Raw genomic sequence first — 10,081 nt, forward strand, 5'->3', positions numbered from 1 at the left:
AACTCCTACTCTGTACATAATGTTGCAAGATATTTGAATAGTCTAACATGAATAATTACCCCTATCAAGGAGCTTAGAACCTTTTTTAAAAGGTACTACTTTATAATAGTAGTACGTGATGTTGTCAAACACCTGGAGACCTTCCCTCCCCTCCTCAGTAAACTATGCTAAGTTAGTTAGCTGCTAATGGAACATACCATTTACAATCAGAGCTGAAGATGAATATCTAAGGGCAAGGCAGCTATTAATTTATCTTTAAATTATATTTGCTTTGTGGATTTATGGAATTCCTTGTTTATACATGAAAACTCAGTTGTCCCCCAACCAAGGACTGTCTCTTTATTTGTATCAAACACCTGTATGGAAATATTCAACTTCTCATTAGTCACCATGGTGTTTTGTGTTCTACAATGGAAAACTTGACACATGAGTGCTATGTGCATACCCTTATAATTTGACACATGTCTTCTATCTCAGAGCTTGCTCCATTGCTGTGTAACAAGAGCAAGTCAGTCCTCTGACTCACAGAGCTTATTCTAGCAAGCTGAGAAAATCTCTCTATAATAGGACAGGGCAGCTGTCAGCTCTCAAGCAGCTTAACTTTCTAAGCTCACCTATTTCTTTTAAATATCACAACATGTTTTGGAAGAGATATACAGATTTTAAGTGTCAGTATGGCAGCATTTTTTATACAACTACATTTTCCCCTAATTTAATAAATAGCAATCCAATAGGAAAAGAGTTAAAATTAATATTGAACAATTAATCAGTAAATTGACACAAATTCATTAAACATTGCATAGACTGTGAGAATATGCCAGGTACAAGCCGTGCCTCTGTATGAAAGAAAGAAAATAAATTTTCTAGTAATGAAAAATTTTGAACTTCTTGTGTAAGAATTTCAGGAAGGAACAATATTAAATAAAATCTGATCATTCCTGACAAGGGCCTGCCAACAAAAGCTGTAGGGAATCTGAACAAAGGAAGAAGAAAGTACCATAGAAGGTAAAAGTAGATTTCTACTAAATGAAGAAAGAACATTAGCTCCATGGAGGGGTGAAAGGAATTACTGCATGAAATAAAAAAAAAATATATAAAAATTAAATAATATCCTGAGGCATCATTTAAAAAATGAGACTACTGTTAACATCTTTAGTTACAGAAGCAAACAAATGAGCAAAAATCCAATATACTGTCCAAATCAAGATTCATTTGAATGTGAAAAGTGTCCAAAGAATGGAAAATATATTATGTTAAAGCTGTTATTTATTGACCAACAAATTGATTTCATTGTGATGTTAAACTTATTAAAAACCCAGCATACTTAAAATAATGTTAAAATAAACATCCTTGAAATTTAAATACATTAGTATAAAATTAAAATATGATTTAATTGTTATTATTGAAATACTAAAATTTGAATAAACAGAATCATTACTCTTGATTTATAGCTACATACTTAATCTGTTTCATATGTTTAAAATACATATCATATGTGATAAGATTTTTTTCCATATGGAGCTACTTCTTCATAAAATAACTTGAAATATTATTCACAATTGCATTTTATAATTAATAACTTTGAAATAATTGAGATCATTAATTAACTCTTTTCTGAGGGGTATAATCATTTTTTGTGTCTTTTTTAAATGTACAGTTCTATGAATGTTAACATATCTGCAGCTCCGGTATAAAAATGTAACAATCAGGGTACAGAACGGATTCATTACTCTAAAATCCTAACTTATGACATCCTTTTTTTATCTTTTATTTTTTTTATTTGTAAATTCCTCTTACCACTAATTCTGTGAAATTCTTGCACTATAAATTTGTCCTCTTCTTGAGATGATTAAATAAATGTAACAATAAAGTTCATAAATTTTTGAAACAGGCTTCTTTCACTTGTATGAAGGTTTTGACACTCACCCAAGTTGAATAATACTTGGGTTATTTCTATTGTTTTGGGATTATGAATGATGCAAATACTTGTGTATAGTTATTTACTTAAAATTATATTTTGGTTTCTTAAATATAAATGTGTACTAGGCAATGTGGCAAGAATGCACTTTTTTAAAAGACTGGATAACTTTTCAGAGTAGTTGCAGTACTCTTACAATATGGCCAATATAGGTGTTCAGCATTCACCTCTCCCTGCACAAAAAGGAAACAAAGTAACATGTGGGATGCTGCATTTTGAGGTAAGGGAATGCTAGAACCCAACAAGTGAGAACCTGGAAATGTTTAAAACTCAAAGATGTGGAACTGCACCATAGAAATTGAAACAAAGTACCACATAATTTTGCAAGGGAAAGGGTAATAACGAGAATCCAAGAAAACTCTTATCAGTATAAACATGAAATCCTAGCTACAGGAAAGTTTCAATCATTATAGTCTTGCATCCCAGTTAGAGGAGCAACACAGAGTCTGCACAGTAGTTTTGCCTTGGAAAAGAAATTCTCATCTTCTCTTCACTACCCCTAGTGCCCATGGTTCTATGGTTAAGTGCATCTTAATAGGGAAGTTATTGATCAAATTCATGATCCTCCAGGTGTTATGCATATCCCCATCTCTGGAATCCAAAGACATCCAACTATGCTGATGTGGGGAATTGCAGCTACATAGACCCAAACTGGCCCAGCAGAGAAACTATAATATCTACACCTAAGCCTGTATTATAGGAGGTGTTTCAGCACAAAGAAGAATTGGGAGTGCCACTCTCAAAATAGACCAGGACACTTATCCTCTGGGAATATGAATATGTCCTGATGTGTGAGTACACTTGTGCCAGGAATGAAGGCAGATTCCCATCCAGTTTCTATTGAAACATCAATCCTGTGACATATCTGGGCATATGCTTCTGTTGGCTCTGGGTATGAGAGACACAGGTGTACTGTGGTCTCCTCACCAACTTTTTTTTCATGCAATTTAAGGGGATATGCCTGATTGGAAGTAAAGTGCTTCAGACCCCTTACTTAGGCTACAGGCCCTTTCCAGCAATAGAATTTGGTTTAGCAGTGCCTAAGGAAATGTCCTGATTGATACCATTACTTCAATTGTTAGAGTGGACATACAGTGGGCACCCAAACCCATTGCTATATGTACCACATATGCCTGTGCCACTAGAGTGTCCTTACCCACTTGCAGCCACCAGAGGAAGTAATCTCTGCAATTTTGCAGTGGCATGCATTGTTCCCATAGTCATTAATTGTACTCAAAAGAAGTTATAGGGAGACTATGCAATGGTGCCCAATTGTAGTCAAAATCAATCTTGCATACTAATCCAACACCTCATGATATATCTTCAGTTAAAAGCCACTTACTACTTCATAAAAGTGCTAGAAATGACTGATCCAAAGGTCCAAATCTCAACACGGGGCACAAGAGTATGAAAAAATGCAAGGTACACCATGCCTCAGGAAAAAAAAAAATCAATAACTCTCTGGCAACAGATCCCAAATAAGACAATATGCATTAATTTCCTAATATAAATAACTCAAAATAATGATTATAAAGAAGCTCAGTAATACTCAAGAAAATGCTGAATGGCAGTTGAATGAAATGAGGGAAACAATGTATGATTTGAATGAAAAATTTAGCAACTGATACAGATCTTTAAAAAGAACCAAACTAATGTCTTGGAAATGAAAAACTCAGTAAAAGTACAATTAAAAGTAAAAGTACAATTAAAACCAACAACAAGAAACTACATGAAATTAAAAAAAAATCTGAAGTTGAAGACAAATCTTTTGAAATTTTCTAGTCAGAAAGAAAGAAAGAAAGAAAGAAAGAAAGAAAGAAACAACAAGTCACATTTAACTTAAGACAAGGTTTCTTAACACCAAGTTTACAGCCATACAGGAAAATAAAATTACATATTCTGTTTCTGAAAAAAATAAAATAACTGTGCACAAAGAATACTATACCCACCACACTATGCTTCAGAAACAAAAGAGAAATTAAGAGTTTTCAAGACAAGCAGAAACGGAGAGAAATCATCACTACCAGATTATCATTACGAGAGACTTAAGGGAAATTCTATATTCAAGAAGCACATAAAATCATGTGAAAGTATAAAATCCATAGATAAATATACACACACAAATAAGTAGAATAGAATAAAACCTTAGCAATACAATAAACTACAAAAACTACAAAAATGAGCAACAAAAGAATACAGTGATCTTCAAAACAAAGAAGAAATTTGACAAGATGAAAAGCATAAGTTCTTACCTATTTATAATAACCTTAAGTCATTTCTCCAATTAAGATACATACTAGCTACAAAAAGAAAGTATTTGTACCATGTCCCATAAAAATTGTCAATGCATAAGAGTTCTAGTTATACTCTCTCTTTGCTATCACTTGAAATTTTCAGTGATACAATTTAATTTTATCTATTCTACAATGTGTTAGTTTCTCTTGAAAATTATTTCAGTTCCTTATTTACTAATACTGTTCTCATCTTGTTATATTCCTTAAATTATCATGTATCTTCTTGATAAAGTACTTGTTCAAGTCTTTTCTCCCCCTTTCTTAAAAAAAATATGAGGTGCTTTTCTTTTCTGTGGAGTATTGAGAGTTCTTTATATACTTTAGATGCAAGTGTTGTGTCAAATGTGCAATTTTTAAACATTCTTTCCCATTGTTTAGCTTCTTTAATATTTAAGAACTTTAATGTCAAGCCACATAGATTTTTCCACCATTTTATTTTCCAATGTTTTCTTTAACTTTATATTTAAACTTATGAAAACTTTTGGCTTACATTGGAGTAAGGTGAATTTCATTTTTAGTTAATTGACATCCACTTGTTCCAGCATCAGTTGGAATAAAGATATTCTTTAGCCACCAAAATTCCTTTAACTCTTTGTGAATAATCCTTTAGTCATAAATATGTGGGTTTATTTCTGCATTTGATAATCCTTTCCCATTGATCAATGTATCTATCTGTTTGCTGATACCACACCCATAACATTTCACTTTGCACACTAAGTATATTTCTAAAACTACTTATATTTTCATATGGAATCTTCTATCTCCATTAATATTCTGCTAGTTATCAAGTTTAGAAATGTCACATAAACTTGATGTTTAATCTTGTTTATAGCACTTAACAGAAGGACTATGACTTCTATAAAGATATATAGAGAATATAGCCTCAATTTTCTCACCCATAAAATTAATATAAATAATCTAAATCATAGAGGTGATGTTGGTATTAAATGAGCTAGCTTATTTAAAGTAAATAACTCAATATATGTTCTCAGTAAATACTATTTCTTTCTACTCTATTCTGCCTACTACCTATATATTTGCTGACACTATTGGATATTATTCAGATAAAGTAACTCTTTCAAAATATATAATGTAAAATACATTAGCACAAAAACTAATATAAATATAATTAACATGATTTTATGAACAGTTTTAGAAAATAAAACAGTTAATATAAAGATATTGTAGGTCATATGAGCATTACCTTTCCTAGGGTATGAGGATTTCAGAAGGGAATTACTATTTTCCACTTGTGACCTTGAGCTAGGAACAAAAACAAAAAAAGAATATATCATGGAGTTCAGTACCCTTTAGATTTAGTGCACAGAGAACTAATCCATCTGTTTATGGTTCCCATTTTTGTCCCTAGATAACACTTAGTTAAAAGACACATGCTTCAACCTTCAAGATAAATTATCCTTTCAATTCTTAATGGTTGTAAGTGATAAAATCCAAGAGAAAATCAGTGTGTGCATTAAAACTGGTGACATCTATGCCTTTGGCTTGCTGAGTGATTATCCTGAAATTTAAAGGTTAGATGGTTATTTATACATTTATCCATAGATGAAGTTCAGGAATAGAGTTGTCATGCTCTTAGCATTTGGGTGGTATATATAAGTAGGTAGATGTGGCAGAATTATTCAAATGAGAAATAAAATGCATAAATAGGCAAGTCTTAATGAATTTATCTTCTATAATCAATGAAGTAGTCATCTTAACAAAGCAAAAACAGTTTGAAGAGCGAGGGCTGACTTCAGAGAACATGTTTTCTCCATATACACCCCTTTAGTGCACATATGGGGACGTCCCAGAAGCAACCTGGATAAGTGTGGTTTGGGAAATATTTTTATCTAAGAAACAACTCAAAATGACATTCTAGTAATTTAATTTTCTGCCCTTTGATTAAATGTCACATCACACCAGCAATGTTCACCCTTTAGAATTACAAAAAGTACTCTCAGAGTCTATGTTTTGGGACTGGTGTAGGTTACATAGTAATAAGTCACTGTTCATGATAGAATGTTAGCTGAGAGTGCAATAGGAAAAATAAAAAAAAAATTCTATCTTTTACTGCTCTTTGAATAAGTTCTGCTTTGGATATTCTATTCATAAAAATGAAATAAACATATAAGAAACTTACATTATAAATGTGATTTCCACAATACACTTTACAAGTTTTGTTTTGTGCCACACATTAATTTATTATTAGGAATTATTCTAAATAAATTATAAACATATATGTGCAATTTTATATTTATTTTCTATGCATATATAGACAGAGAGAGAAAAAAAAAAAGAAAAATCCTTTTTTTTTAATGGCACTAGGAATTGAAGCTAGGAGCATTCTACTACTGAGCTAGCACCCCACTTCTTTTTATTTTTTGTTTTGAGGCAAAGTCAAGCTAAGTTGCCCACGCCAGTATTGAACTAACAGTCTTCCTGTCTTAGCCTCCTCAATAGTTGGAATTATATGTGTGAGCTACAACATCTGGCTTAAATCAATATGTATTTAGTCTGTTTGTTTTTACAGTTGTAGATATTGAACCAGGACTGAGGATGGACAAGCCCTGTATACCACTGAACTATAGCCCCAGTCCTCCCTGTAGAGTGCTTTTGCAAATTGTTCAACTTCAAAATAAAATAATTACATACACAAAAATATCCAAGAAATTAATGCTAGTGGCCACTGAATATTATGCCCACCAATAACTGCATCTCTCTGCATTTTCTCAGAAACCATGCTTGTTTTCCATATGACAAAATCCTTCACAGCACATCTGGAAGGTAGGAAAACTATCATCAAAATACTTCAATAAAAAAAATAAATCAAATATCAGTGCAGCTATTTTCCTGTACTTCTTTGAGAGCAGCACCAGGGAAACTTTCAAAGGGAAAAGAGAACAACAGGCAGAAGACTGACCTGTGGTCACCAATGGAGAGAAAACTGCACCTGAGTGTGAATTCACTGAAAAAGAAATGTGGTATCTCAGAGGACTTAATGTGGGGAAGGAAAAGACCTACAGTTCTTGGTGGCAAGTTTGGAGAGGCATCATTACTAAAGAAGGAAAATATAGCAGAAAATGAGGGAACTGTGTTTGATTTTTAGTGATGATGCAAATGGGAGACAAATTGGGAAGTTTAGAATCTGCAAGAAAAGAGGCAAATAAACACATGTAAAAATATCAGAGTTCACAAATCGCTTCTTTAATCACCAAAAATAAACATAAAATAGTTTGATGTTTCATGAACCACTGGAAAAGCAGAACTAGATGTCTCCAAATATAAAGAAACGATAAGGAAATGGAAATGCTAATTACTGTGATTTGATCAGTATATAATGTTTACATGAAATATCACACCATACCCATAAACATATGCAATTATTTTATGTTAATCAAAAAATTTTAAAAATTAAAATGATATTTAATATTGATTTAAAATCCTAATGAAGCAAGGTATGGCCAGGTGCAGTGGTGCATGCCCATAATCCCCTCAGCTTGGAAGGCGGAGACAAGAGGATCGTGAGTTCAAACCCAGCCTCAGCAATTTACAGAGGCACTAAGCAACTCAGTGAGACCCAGTCTCTAATAAAATACAAAATAGGGTTAGGGATGTGGCTCAGTTGTTGAGTGCCCTTGAGTTCAATCCCTGGTACCCCCCTCCCCACAAAAAAGAAGCAGGATATGGTGGCAGACAACTATAATCCCAGTGATTCAGGAGGCTGAGGTAGGAGGATCACAAATTGAAGGCCAGGCTTGACAACTTAGTAAAACATGGTTTCAAAATAAAAAGTGCTGGGGGAATGGATCTCTGTGGTATAGCATCCTTGGGCTCAATTCTCAATATGACAAATATACACCTATTTATATAAATTTAATATCTAAATATTTAATTCATAAATATATATTTAATATAATAATGTAATTAACATAGAAATATAAATAAATTTATATACATACTTGGATATATGTATATGAATTCCTATGAAAATTGTATAAAAGAGTGTTCAAACTCATTTTACGAAAATAGTATGCCAAGTTACAGTGACCAAAAAAATCCCTACCAAGCCATAAGTAATGAGTAGATGCTTGATAATATATGAAAAACCAAGAACCTTGGACTTCTAAGAAGAGAGATGCAATGTCAGACTCATTCACACAAGAAGAAAGATAATAAAACATAATCTTTGGTTCCAAACTTTATTCTACTAAAGACTTCTCTGTTCCATAGAAACATAGTACCTCTTTCATCTTGCACAGTCTGGGCAGTCAAAACACCTCTTAAGTGAAGGGCATGCCCAGAAAATAAACACTGGTCGTTAACATCAGACTTTAACACCTGTTCACCACTATTGGGTCCCTGTGGCTTAAGACTGTGCAGTGAATATTCTTGCAAAACTTTACTAAAATATTCAACAGAAAAGCTTACAGACCAACAGATGCCACACATTGTTATGAAATGAAGGTGACAATTTCATGATTTTGGTTTTCTCTGAATTTTCTGTCTTGGTTTTCTTTTTTCAGTTCATCAAAGATATTTTTGCTTTCAGAAAGCATTTCTGTTCTGTCTACAAAAAAGAATATCTTGCTGTTCTGTTGTTGCCTATTTGCTTTCCTTTTCTTCTCCAGGTTACAAAGTTCATCCAGAACAAATTGTTCTTTAATCTTGCTGCTAACATCCTCCTTGTGCAGTCAAGTTGTTGGTGTAGACCAACACACAGCTATCATTGGGAGATACCCCACAGCTGGGCATCTACATGCATAGAAAACATATTGAGGTTTCACAGCCAGATTGGAGCTGCAGTCCCAGACAAGCCCTGTGAGCCTCAATAAGATATTTGACTTAAAACAGTTCACAAAAAGAGGAGAATAAAATTAACACAGAGAAATCAAGAACATTCTTTTTTTCTTTGATAACAGGAATTGAACCTAGGGTGCTAAATAACCACTAAGTCACAACCCAGTTTTTATATTTTATTTTAATTTTGTTTTTGAGATAATGTCTCTCTTACGTTGCTTATGGACTTGCTAAATTGCTGAGACTGGCTTTAAACTTATAATCCTCCTGTCTCAGCCTCTCGAGTCCCTGGAATCAAAGGAGGGCACCACTGTGCCTAGGAAGAATCTAGTTATCCATACACAACAACTAGTTCAAAGACACATTAGAGAAAACTGTACATTACAGCAAAGTCAAAGATTGCAATAAACACAAATATAAAGAGAAACATAAAAAGAATTTATGAGGAAAACTTAAAATATCTCTAAAAATCACAAATTATAATTGAATAAATGGAAAAACCATACTCTTTAATGTTGTCCTTTGATAAAGGTGACTCTTTTCCACAAATAATTTTATTAATTTATTACAAGATCAACCAAATGCCTACAGATTTTTTGGACCTAGACAAACTGATATTTTTTAATAATTAGTAGAATAACAGAAAGCATTGGAGGCAAGATATACCCAAAACTATACATATTCTAACATGACCCTATTCAAAATAGTGAAATACTGGTGCAAGAAAACACAAATATAACACTGATTCAGAATAGAAACAGAACTAAGCTCTCAAAGCATTAAATATACTTTAAAGAGCACTTTTAAATATCTAGGTATACATAAACTTTTACATTGATAATAATATGTGTTGGGGTCAGGGCACATGATCACAAAAATGTGTCCCTTGGCATATTGAATATTTTAAACTAAAGAAATTTCAGAATATGACAGAAGCAGAAAGGTCACTCTTATCCCACCCTTCTTCCCTGAAGCAGGTCATAAAATCCTCATTTGTGAGATGTTCTTCCTA

General features: G+C 32.8%; 1 pseudogene; it reads right to left on the bottom strand.

Annotated features, from left to right (window-relative positions):
• Positions 1-8,791: 8,791 nt before the first annotated feature.
• On the bottom strand, positions 8,792-9,024 carry LOC124084136 (ASNSD1 upstream open reading frame protein-like; annotated as a pseudogene).
• Positions 9,025-10,081: the final 1,057 nt, after the last annotated feature.

The sequence above is a fragment of the Marmota monax genome, unplaced genomic scaffold (genome assembly GCF_021218885.2).
Source record: "Marmota monax isolate L192 unplaced genomic scaffold, Marmota_monax_Labrador192_F-V1.1 WCK01_AAM20220418_F8-fsc00013, whole genome shotgun sequence".
NCBI classification, from domain to species: Eukaryota; Metazoa; Chordata; class Mammalia; order Rodentia; family Sciuridae; genus Marmota; species Marmota monax.